Source organism: Pararge aegeria, chromosome 24 (genome assembly GCF_905163445.1).
Source record: "Pararge aegeria chromosome 24, ilParAegt1.1, whole genome shotgun sequence".
Lineage (NCBI taxonomy): Eukaryota > Metazoa > Arthropoda > Insecta > Lepidoptera > Nymphalidae > Pararge > Pararge aegeria.
In genome coordinates this window covers 5,539,913-5,552,508 of record NC_053203.1, presented here as the reverse complement: position 1 = coordinate 5,552,508, position 12,596 = coordinate 5,539,913, and positions in this window count along the sequence as shown.

Here is a 12,596-nt window from a genome sequence, read left to right as displayed (position 1 = left end):
CGCCTTTTTCAATTCATGAAATCAAATATCACTTGCATTAACGGTGAGAATAAACATCGTGAGAAAACCTGCACTTCTGAGGGTTTTCCATAACGTTCGCAAGGGCTTGTGAAGTCTACCAGTGAGTCTAAATTGAACCGATTATTTCTCTAAAACGCCTGTACAGGAGCTGTGGTGGTATGCTCTACCGTAACAATAGGAAGATCTTCCTCCGAGCGGGTGATCGTGCTCGGGGACCGAGGTCCGAACATTCATTTTTGGAGTTGTATATATAGGCATACTTTGTGAACACTTCGCTAGCACGATGCAGGATTTTTGTGGCGGGTTTTCGATCTGGGTATGCATAAAGCAGGTAGATGGCATAAAATGGAAAAATTCCCCTCCAATACGAGTTATATAAAATAATTTGGGTATGCAGTGCTTTTGAGCATGTATGAACTGCACGCCACTGAGTTCTGTAATGCGGAGACCGCTACACACCGGTTAAAATAAATATCTATTATTTACATCTTCATACATCACATCTGACTGAAACCTGAAGTCGCTCCCTGAATTTATTTGTAACAGTCAGCGCCACTCTAAGTCTAGACTTTCAGAAATGTCGACGAGATTGATACTTACATTAGCATTATGTTAGAGAACAGCTACGTTAAAGGGATCTACGTCGTTCTAGCACTTAACTGGCATTTCATTAGAATCCGTTTATTATTTTAACCTTATCGTACCAATTAATATCTTATTTTTAAAAAATAAGCATCTTTAACTATCACAGCGGGACGTATTTTTGTTAAAGAAACTACATAATTATAAACCGATTTGCTCAACTGAAGCGGCGGTAGCACTTCGACTTCACTTTTGGGGGGTTCGAATTCTAGTACGCTTCCCAGCCTTCTGTTCTGTTATGTTCTATGCTATTTTTTCTGTTCTGTTCTGTTCTATTCTGTGCGGTTCTGTTCTGTTTTATTCTCTTCTTTTTTGTTCCTTTCTATTATGTTTTGTTATGTTCCGTTCTGTTCTGATTTGTTCTATAATATTCTGTTATCATCTGTTCTATTATATTCTATTCTATTCCATTACATTCTATTATTTTCTATGCCATTCTGTTGTCTTGTTTTTCTGTTATGTTTTATTATAAATTTGTTATTTGTGGAGGCATTAGCAATCCAAACTTATGCTAAAAATCAAAAATCAAGAAAGCGTTTCCTAATAACCACCAAACTGACCCAAAACAGACCATTCGACTCACTCACGCTTAACTTTAGACAACGTGTTCAAACAAAATAATTTTGTTGTCTTGTGTTACAAGTTGTTGTGGCGTATTATTTATTGGAAGATAGTTCCTATTGTTTTTATAAATATATATCATAATTTTTAAAAGATTGGTTTTTTATTTTTTGAATACAAAAGCATAGTTTTATCTAGAAAAAGTGCTTATTCATATATTCGGAAATAATTAATGTAGCATCTCATCTACTACGTTTTAATTCATTAATTTCGAGTAATAACTTGTAAAATGTTGTAAACACTATTTGTTTAACACCGGGTTTAACAAGCTAACGGTTTTAAACACCTTAAGATTAACAGCCTTAGATTTAATTTTTATCTTACTAGCTTTCTAAGACAGACTACAAGCTTATTGATGGTGTAAAAGCAACGCTATTTGTGTGGATTTAAATAAAATAAATTCTCTTCTCAACGCCATTCGTTTTAGCTACTTTTCTTAAAAGCTTTGGAAGAAACGGAGTAACTGTTGCTTTAGTTATTCTAAATTATTCTTTTAGACTTTCATTTAAATGGTTTAATTTGAGCTATTATCTAACTATTAAATCACAGCTATAGAAGTGTCTTACACATTTTAGAACTAGAAGGGTAATAACCCTAGGCCCTAAATAACTGTTTTTATATATTATTAACTGTTTATTTTTTATTAAAAATTAACACTTAGCTCGGAGGGTTTGTGAAAATTTAACTTAATTAAACTTATAAACTGATAGATCAAGTTATTCGAAGACTATGCAAGCGAAAAAAGACCACTGTCTCAGCAGTAGATTTCCGTCGGTTGAGACGGCAAACGCGTTTGAATGTTTTTTTTACCAATGTTTTATTAAGATAATGTATTCAATCATGTACATATTATTAGATATAAACAGTTTTATGGTAGGTAATATTTTAAGCTAGAGCGAAGAGAAATTCGTTTAATATTTCGGAACTTCAAGCGATCGCCCCGTAACAAACCATTTGCACGATAACAAACCGGAAGCAGATCCGAACGAATTCACGTGCGTAGTTAACTGAAACATGGCGTCCGGAAAGGACTTTTACGACCCTCCGTTAACCCGTGCTGCGGAGGCTTTTTAAGGCCCATTCCAATGTAAAATTCAGATATGGCTCTAAATTTTAAAACGATACTCGCAGGCCATTAAGTTATAAAAAAATTACATAAAAATTTTATCATTCTTTCGACTGTTTGTAACGTTAAAAATCATATTATTAGGTTTGTTTTCCATTTTGTGGAAAATAATTTTAACTTGATTTAATTTTATGTGAATAAATATTGTTCAATACACGAGTACACAAATTTCGAGTCAACTTAACATTGGTTTAACGTTAGCAAAACTCTATTTTAATCTCATGTTGTGAGATTAAATGAACCGTAATCTTATTTGTCAAATTTAATTCCTATATGTTTATCTTATAAATGTAATTTAATAAATTAAACATCCTTCTCTCAATCGTATCATGTTATTTCTACAACTACGTTTAAAATACTTCATTCTCTAATTCTACCAATGCTAATACCAGGTTAAAAAAGATGGCGTAGTCATAGTGTGACAGTCATTAGAATAAGGAATTGTATAGTAGATTATATTTAAAAAATATTTCATAATTTAAATATCTGTCTCTCAATGACATCGTTGAATTTTAAACCTAAGTTTCAGATACTTCATTCTCTAATTCCACCAGTATGTATGTTTACAAAAAAATAGCCTTTATAGTGGGACTCTCATTAGACTGAGGAGTAGTATAGAAGTGGATTACATAGTACATTTAAACAATTTATCAGCAAACTTTGTCACATTCATTCACAACACTGTTAATTTTATTTAATCAAGTACCATTAGTATAATTACTTTCACCAATGTCATTAGGAATTTCGTTACTAACACGTTTAGTAAATTGATGTCTCTCATTATTATTAGGAAAGCTTGTTGATTTAATTGTTTAGCTGAAATTGATTGATCCACCATGTAGCAACTGGGTTATAGTTTCGAATAAATCAAAAGTACATAACCTAGTCATAACATTATTGTTAAATCTAGTTAAATTAGCTATTGAGCATGAAAACACTACACTTTTAACTATTGCGTGAGATTTTCTGATAAACTCATAGGTTGATTAATGATGATGAAAATTTTGGAAATCGATAAACGATCGATTTCGCCTCAATTTGATGAAGAAAGTGTGGCATGTTGCAAGACTGCGAAATATTGCTCTATTTATAAGCGATGATTTTTCCAGTCACCATCAGGTGCTTGGTCCTTCAATGATTTCTATTAAAAATAAATCTTTCATCCGTGCCTATGAGAAAGTAAAAGAAAAACGTTAAGCCATCCCGGTCATTGTCACATCAGGAGCTTATTGTCTTATTCAACAAATCTGCTTTGAGGTAGCGTGGTAGGCGTTAGCATTATCCGTCTCTAATTTTAGTATCTATCCTGTTAAAGTATCACTGGTGATTTTCTTGTCAGCTTCTCCTCAGTAAAACCTTGCTTCTGAACTACTGGCAGAGTCACTACCCACTTCCATAGGCCTACTTGAAATAAATGTTTTTTGATATAAATACATCCCATTGTTAACCTAATCTAACGTAAGTTTCTGGTAACAAATTAACAAAGGAATGTGAAATCCTTCTTACTTAACATTTTTTTATCTTTGGTTTTTTCTTAAATACTCGATTTGTCCTAAGTTAAATTATAATGAAACACATAAGTTTTGCTTTCATTTTTGTAAAAACTCTATTTTTTATATCCAACTGTTATTAAAATGATTCCTTTTTAAAATAGTAGTCCATTGTCCAACCCTTCCCAGTTAATGCATATCTTCCAACAATGAGAAATATTGCTATTGAAGTCTACATTAAAAACATAAGCATGAAGCGAACATCCCTTCGCTTAACTGCACACCCCTCTTAATGTAAAAATCCCAAGGGATTGAACACCATAGACTTGATTGTGAAATAAGGGGGACAATAGAAATGAAAGTCATGTATTGGTCATCATTGTATAGAACGGCTAGAGATTTTTGGTAATTCTAGAATTTCAAATATATTTTTGTCTGGAAATGTCAAAACATTTCGATGCAAAAATAAACTTTGTATTACCTAAGCTTGTTTAAGTCAACAAACATTGCTCTGGATTTAATAATGCCAGATTTTGTATGAATTTGTTAAATTATAACTTTTGTGCCTCCATATAAAATTACAGACCTTTTTAAATGTTTTTTTAATAATTTAATTATGAAATTGACCTGAGAAAATTAAGCTTTTTAAAATCATTTTCGACACTTTACCAGCCCACTATTGTCATTACTGGCCACTATACAGCGTTGGCCTCTTCTCAGAATTTGAAGGGTTTAGGCTTTGGTCCACCACCCCCAAAATATCGGAATTAGTAGACTTATGCAGGTTTCCTCACAATGGTTTCCTTAAATTGCTTAAAACACACATAACGTATTCCGAGAATCAAACACGCCGAAGTCTAAGGTAAGTGTACTATATACTGTAGACTACCACTGCTAAGCTTAATGTTCAATGTAAATTATGGACTTTTGCAAAGTAGCGCCTACTTCTATACAACATATTTAAGTTTAAATTTCACCGATTTCAATAACTTGTGCATAAAGGGGATTTCGTCTGGAGAGTTGCCAAGGCCTCCTGGAAACATAATGCTTAAAGTGATTGCGGTACAAGTTCAGCATCTTTGTGGAAATCCATGCAAGCTAACACGCTGCTTGCTCCGTTCAACACTATGTAGTTCCATCTTTCTCGCAGATTTTACGGCATAATCATATTCTTTGATTGTTACGTCACTGTGTGCTAGCGAAATTGGTATTTTAAAATTTTCAGCGTTGGCAACACTGACAAGAATGAAATGGGTTGTTTGCATTGATGAAAATAGAGATATATAACATCCTTACTAATATTATAACGCTGAAGAGTTTGTTTGTTTGGCTGAATGCCCTTATAACTATTGCCTATATCAAATTTACGTCGCCAGTCGCTACAGGTTTTTTAAATGAGAAGTTTAAAAAAACCTGTATTCAAAGCTACAGTAACGGTGAAATTGTTTAGAATTAAACTCGATTCTCCAAATACCTGAACTATTAAAAATATTAATTTTAATTAGGTCCAGTTAGTTTACTTTCCCTATAAGATTTATCGGTCAATTGGTTGACAAATGCTTTTAGATCAATACTCGAGGGTTTCTGTACTATCATTATCTGACGCCCGATTGGCGCAGTGGGTAGCGACCCTGCTTTCTGAGTCCAGCGCCGTGGGTTCGATTCCCACAATTGGAAAATGTTTGTGTGATGAACATGAATGTTTTTCTGTGACTGGGTGTTTATATGTTATCATAAGTATTTATGTACCCTATTAATAAATATATTCATCAGTTATCTTAGTACCCATAACACAAGCTGCGCTTACTTTGGGGCTAGATGGCGATGTGTGTATTGTCGTAGTATATTTATTATTATTATCTGTACCATACCTTAAATATTAAGTTATAAAACTTTATTATTCTGTAACTTAAAACTAGTCTTTACAAATTCTTAAATTTCACTTTTAAATATAAACGAACCACGTCTCTTGGAATTCTTTGTGGCTGTTTCGTCTATTATAGTCGTAACAAAGACACAAACAATTTACATTTTCAAAATAAAAAATACAGCTTCCAACGTTATTGGCCGCACAGCATTGTTCATTGTATGCAGATTTTGAAATACGCACAATAAAAATTAAAACTTGAACTAAGAGCTCTTTTATCTTTTAGCAAATTTTAAAATTCAAAAAACAGCAGAAATTGTTTTTCTACTTTCCACTATAGTCTAGCTTTCTACTATAACTACCTCTGCTTAGTACCACTAGTAAAGTATAATGTTATTTCCAACTGAGCGTCGACCAAAATATACTTTTAATAAATCTATGAAGTTCTTCACAGTGAACCAACACGAAAGAATAAAATGATAGTTACCTTCAAATCAAGTTTTAAGCCCGCTGTTCTTATTAATCAAAATATTGGGATTTTGGGAAAATAAAGAATCATACTAACACGTTTGGATTACTGGTACTGGATTATTTCTAACTTTATTTAGGAAGTAAAAATTACAAAAACATTAAGTAAAGTCGAAAACGGCCACATTCTGAAGTCGCGTTTTGCAACTTTCTGAAATCAAATCAACCACGTTCAAGCCACGCTCTTTAAGACAGACTGATAATGTACCATGCTTGTTGTTTCTTTTTTACAAGGTAATTTCTTTATTTATTTAGGGGATTTATCAGCTTCATAATAAACAACAACTGCATCGTTGATCAAGTGTTCATAATTTTTAACTATCTTAGGTCTAAGTGCGTAACACGGTCCTGCGAATGGTTGATATCTATATGTATTTTTTCTGTCAAGAAATTTTTAATCCTAGTCATCCAACAAGTCTGTCAGAGCAAGGTGTCATTGGTCTAGCTTAATAAAACGTTTGCTTAAAATCCATCTCCTTTCTGAGAGCAGAGGCCTGTGTTCAGTAATATTGTGGAACAAGCGCATGGTGCACTTGATGGTAAGGGTAACCATCGGCTATTAAAAGAGCAATACGTCCTACAAGTTGCCGCCCTGTTCCTATATTACACCGGCAACCCGTCCTTAAGACCGGAACCCAGCAATGCTGGAACATAGCAATGCTGTTTAGCGGCAGAAATAACATGGCATTATAACTAATTGTGTGAGAGTGATGTTAATGACCCATCGGTTGAACAGTTGAAAATAACTCTAATACCATCATTACGCATTTAAATGCACAGTGAATGAGAAATCCATAAATATCCCTAAAAAACGTCCAACCGAACACTTTTCTCTTCGGTCAATACATTTAGATCCTTATCAAAATGAACAATGTCGAGTCTAAGCGCTTATTCTTTGTTAAATTCCACTTAAAATAATATCAGCTATGTCAAATTAAAATCACCTTTATTCCCTAAAGTTTAAGAGTTACTGTTACCGCTAATATAAGTTTGTTTTAATCTGTATGCATTCGACGTTCGGTTCGCCTGATTGGTCGTACATTAAGAGAAGGGTGACATCCCTAAGATTCAGCTCCTATCGTTACATTCGGATGACTTGATTTTAATTTGGTTTCAAAGTCGTTAAATGAACATTTACTACGTGTTTCGGATAACCTTTATGAAGCCTTTAGGGAAAATAAATTCACCGAAATTGGAGTTTCCTTAGAATTGTTTATGAAAGAGAATAAAGTAAAAATATGCAAGGGCTGGTCAGGTTCAATCACCGAGGGTTCTGTAGGATGTGAAGGACTAGAATATAAAGAATGAAAGTCTTTATTTATTGCACATACAAATAGTAAGCTAGGTTAACAAACGATACTACTAATTATATGTTTAGCAAGTTTTGTTACTAATGCCCAGATAAATAGTCATTTCTTAGCGTTAGTCAAAAGTATTACTCGGTAAAGAACCACTTTGGCATAGCTAAACACTGTCACTCATACCTTGAACTTGAACAACACACTTGAATAAATGGGTCTAAGGGCAGTCGCAGGGCAGGTTCTTTCATTAACTTTATCTTTAGCTTTATCACAAGCATAGTCACAGTACAATCCAAAGTACAACTTTCTTTAATTTTTCGGATGCATTCACAATCTACTTAATAGTTAAGCAACCAAAATAAACATAAATCAATTTATTTTGTCGTTACTTTTTGTTTTTAATGATTATTATTGAATTTGATGCTAAAATTATAACACTTAACAATGTCAGATCAATGAATGTGTGCGTCTGTTGTTGTTGGAGGTTTAGATTTTTATTGTTTATTTGTGAATGATTACCTAGTGTTTTTTTTTTTAAATCCTCGACTAAGCTTTGTTTAATCGACACCGCCGGAGTTGTGGCATCAATCAACAAGCAAAAAGTTTTTTTTAAGTTGTCAATAATACGGAAAATCTATGCTTAGAACGTGCTACATCATCAAAACTGTGTACTATGGCTAAGTTAAGCATTGGCATAGCATTAGGTTGGCTTTCTATGAAAGGGGATACTGAAGTAGTGCTTAGAGCAGATGCTAAGCACTTATTTGGTTTAAGTATTTGCATACCAACCGCTATTTATCTGGGCTTAATACTTCGTCCGTTTCATATTCCGAGCACTAGTGATTACTGGAATAAATAAATAAATAAATAAATATACTACGACCATACACACATCGCCATGTAGCCCCAAAGTAAGCGTAGCTTGTGTTTTGGGTACTAAGATGTCTGATGAATATTTTTTATGAATAATATACATAAATACTTAGAAAATATATATAAACATGTTTGTGTGATGAGCACGAATGTTTTTAGTGTGCTGGGTACACTAAAAACATTCGTGCTCATCACACAAACATTTTCCAGTAGTGGGAATCGAACCCACGGCCTTGGGCTCAGAAAGCAGGGTCGCTGCAAATTGCGCCTATCGGCCGTCGAAATATGAAGTTGTCAGTATTATTATTGTATTGTATTGATTGACAGACAAAGCCGCGCCGTATGGGTTCTAATTTACGTAACGGAACCCTAAAAAGGGTAAGGATTCCGGAAAAAGATAAATGGAAACAATTAGGAGATAATACAATTGACATTTAAAAAATTTGTAATATAAGGCAACATTATTAAACGGGATCTGCCGTTTACAAAATCGTTTTTCGAAAGAGTAAACTCGGACAATTAATTGTGTTTTTTGGTTTAATTTGAAATGAAAAAAATATCAGATAATAATTAAATGGGGTCTTGAGTTTCAAATAAAATAGATCCCCAATTTACTTTTGGACTAAAAAGAGTTTTTTGAGCTGTAGCTCGATACCATTCGATCGTTTCTAATTTCTTTATTAAAAATTAAGTAAGTTGACGAAATAAATATTTAAAAAGATTTAATTCCATTCAAATAATTTTTGGTTCTCAACTTTTGTTTAAAGTAACTGTTACGTTTTAAATTTGGCATGTAACTATGCTTGAAATTATAGTGATTTCCCTAAATCGAGTATTACCTAGTGATTGGTACTTTTATAGTTGGTGCCATAGTATCACAATCATACACAGACACACACAATAAACAACGCATTTTGTAAATATTGTTCCAACTGAATTTATGTATGCTAAGCTTATTGTTTTTTTTTTTTATTATTAAATTACCTGTTTTTATCTTCATTGTCTTCAACCTGGAAGGAAGTAATTTCCACGGCCCAGGTTATCCTAGTGTGGAAATCACATACTTTATCTGTATTGTTTTGTTTACTTTTTATGTGTTGGTTAGAAATAAATAAATAAGTATCAAGCCCTATTGGAATGCAATGTTCTTGGGCGTTGTCACATGGAATAGAGGAAACACGATAAATTCACTCGTCCTTTTAGTCGCTAAGTGAGGGTAGTTTGATTAATTATGGACCCCTAATTTGAATAGGAAAGTAGTCATTTTGAAAGCCCATGAATAGGATACTCAGAGATTTGTTGGATCCATTTCTCTTCTTCTATCTCTCAAGTTAAAACCCTTTGAGCCTTTTCATAGGATTTGTCTTTAAAAATAAACGCAACTTTATTTAAGTACTTAATGGGCATATTTTGCTCGACTGGAAACAGTAACATTTGATATAATTTCTGTACATTTGATATATTTTGAAAATTTGACCGGGGGATACTTTACAATCGATACCGAGTCCAAAACAGTCTGTCTGTCTGTCTGTCTTTCTGTCTATCCGGGCATCACGTGAAACTACTGAACGGTTTTAAATAAAATTTGGTAAAGCTCATATTCCGGGTCAACATATAGAATACTGTTTATCCAAACGAAACAATAAGTTTCCTCCGGGAAATGGGATGAAAATATTTATCAATTTTGGTTAATAGCTCCGTTAAATTTAAACCAATTTAAATTATTCTTTTTTATTTGAAAGTCTATACTATCAAGCATGTATTTTCTAATTTTAATGAAGATCTGATAAATATTGTTGGAAATAAAGGACATAACTCTTCACAGATAACAACAAGTCGCAAGGCATATGAAAATACTGTTATAACCGATTTGGTGCAGACGAGGTTGCGCGAGTCAGCTGGTAAAGTAAATATATGCGCCGACATCCTAAGAAAATTCACTTGTTTTTTTAGATAAAGGCTATATTACATATAACATTAAATTAAAGATTGATTATACATGTCGAACATTTCTTGTAGTTCATAGAATATTTCCAGTTGCTTAAATTCGTGCAAGTACAACTAACATTTATCCACCGGCCGTCTTACAATAGCAAATAATCACCTTAGAGAGCTTCATGAACTCTATGGTTTCATAATTAAATTTTTAACCCTTGTTTTAATATCCTTGGCGAGGGTAGTTTGATTAATTGTGAGACCACCAATTTGAATGGGACAGTAATCGTTTTGAAATCTTATGAATAGAAATGCCGGGAGATATCGTGATTTCATTCCTCGATTCTCACTTGATGAGAAAGCCTGTCATCGTATTTAAATTAATGTTTGCGCTCTGTAGTTTGACAGTCAACATTTGTCTCTTTGGTATCGTCCATATTTATTGGTGGCTATTACAAAATACCCCATTCATCATTTCGGAGTTCAATATCTGTTACCGTTCGGTAACACGGTTACAGGTTTTTGATTAAAATAGCTTTTCCATTAAATTGAAATATCTGGTCAGGTGAAACTTTCTAATTAGAAACATCGCTCGAAGGTTCCAGATTAAGTGATTAACTTGATTGCATGTTAAAGCGGAAATCAGAGGCGTTATTACTACAAACAAAACACTACTGCAGTTGAATAAATCGTTTTTGCTTGTTTGCAGAGTTCAGGGATTTTGGATTTAATGCTAGGATTTAGCTTTCCGTGCAGTTTTTACTACTGAATAAAGCACCATAAGCAATTATTTAACTTTCAAAATATTACACTCATCGTGAAATTAGTATTTAATAGGAATTAACTGTACAGTATTTTCTACAAACACCGGTGTAGTTCAATTTAATCGGTATAGAATAAGTCTTCTAATTTAATAATAACTTGGTCTTAGTCCTCGTAAGACAATAAAAAATATACTAGTTACTAAAAAAAGAAAACGGTAAAACAAAGTCAAAGCTGATAATAGTGAAAATATAAGTAGTAAAAATCACAAATTGATCTTTTATGGTTTGCTATCTGACATTTTCACTCCGTAACTCTTTAAATGGAGTAGAAATAATTAGGTACACGGAAAAGAGTTTCACTACCACAGGCAACTAATGATAGTCAATGTAGCTATACGTTATAGTAACGACTCTGTTGCTCATCCTCATGGAACTGATAGGAGTGATAGTTGAAGGAACAATTAACTTTGCTTTGATGCTCCTTCCGCCAGGAGGAAATCCTTTGTATAAGTTTGCATTTACTACGGTCTTAGTAGGACAAGCTCGCATTCTGAAATTGAACGTGCTAAAGGAAAGGACTGACTGAGTTACATCGCCTTTATCATTATCAGTCTAATCACAGTCCCACTGTTGGGCACTAAAATATAGAAAGTTCACGCGCGGACTTAAGTACAGAACGGAAACGGTATCGAACGTATGAGTTAATGATATCCATTTTGTTATATGGTTTCAACGCGTGAGTTCAGTTGGCTCCTGAGGTTACAGAATGCAAAACAGGTGTTTGAATGTCAGGTTATGTTAACTTTTCCTCTTGTTCATATTAATTCATATTTCCTACCCTCAGATGGACATAATATTAGTAACTGTTCGCCGCTACCGAGAAATTATCGAAACATACCAATGAAAATTTTTGTTAAAAACATCACATCACATTTTGATCACCGCAATTGTTGTCATTAGCTGAATTTATGATACTGTCTGCGTAGTCTATCCCATAGTGGAATTGTCAGCCATTCGGAAAGCATTACGATTGTCTCATTGTCGCTGTTATAAATTTGACCGAATTGGACCCATTTGACCTCTTAGTACCAGGATGTCATGATATGAAAATATTACCGCATAATTCTGTTTAAACTACTTCATCGATCGTCACTATTAAATAAATGTTGCTATATTTTAACTCCGGAGTACCAGGGTAATATAGGTGATGGTATTAGCCATGATTCATATTTTGAACAAGTGAAATAGCAGACCAAAGCGAACACATCAAACATGAAAATACTGCACGTTTTATTAAAAAATTCGATATGAATAAAGTCGTTAAAGCTAAAACGCTGTAACTTTTATCTACTATATACCTATATTTTTCAGGGATGGGGCCTGTCATACTGTCATCAGTGCTAGAAGTGGCATTTGCGCGCAGAGCTT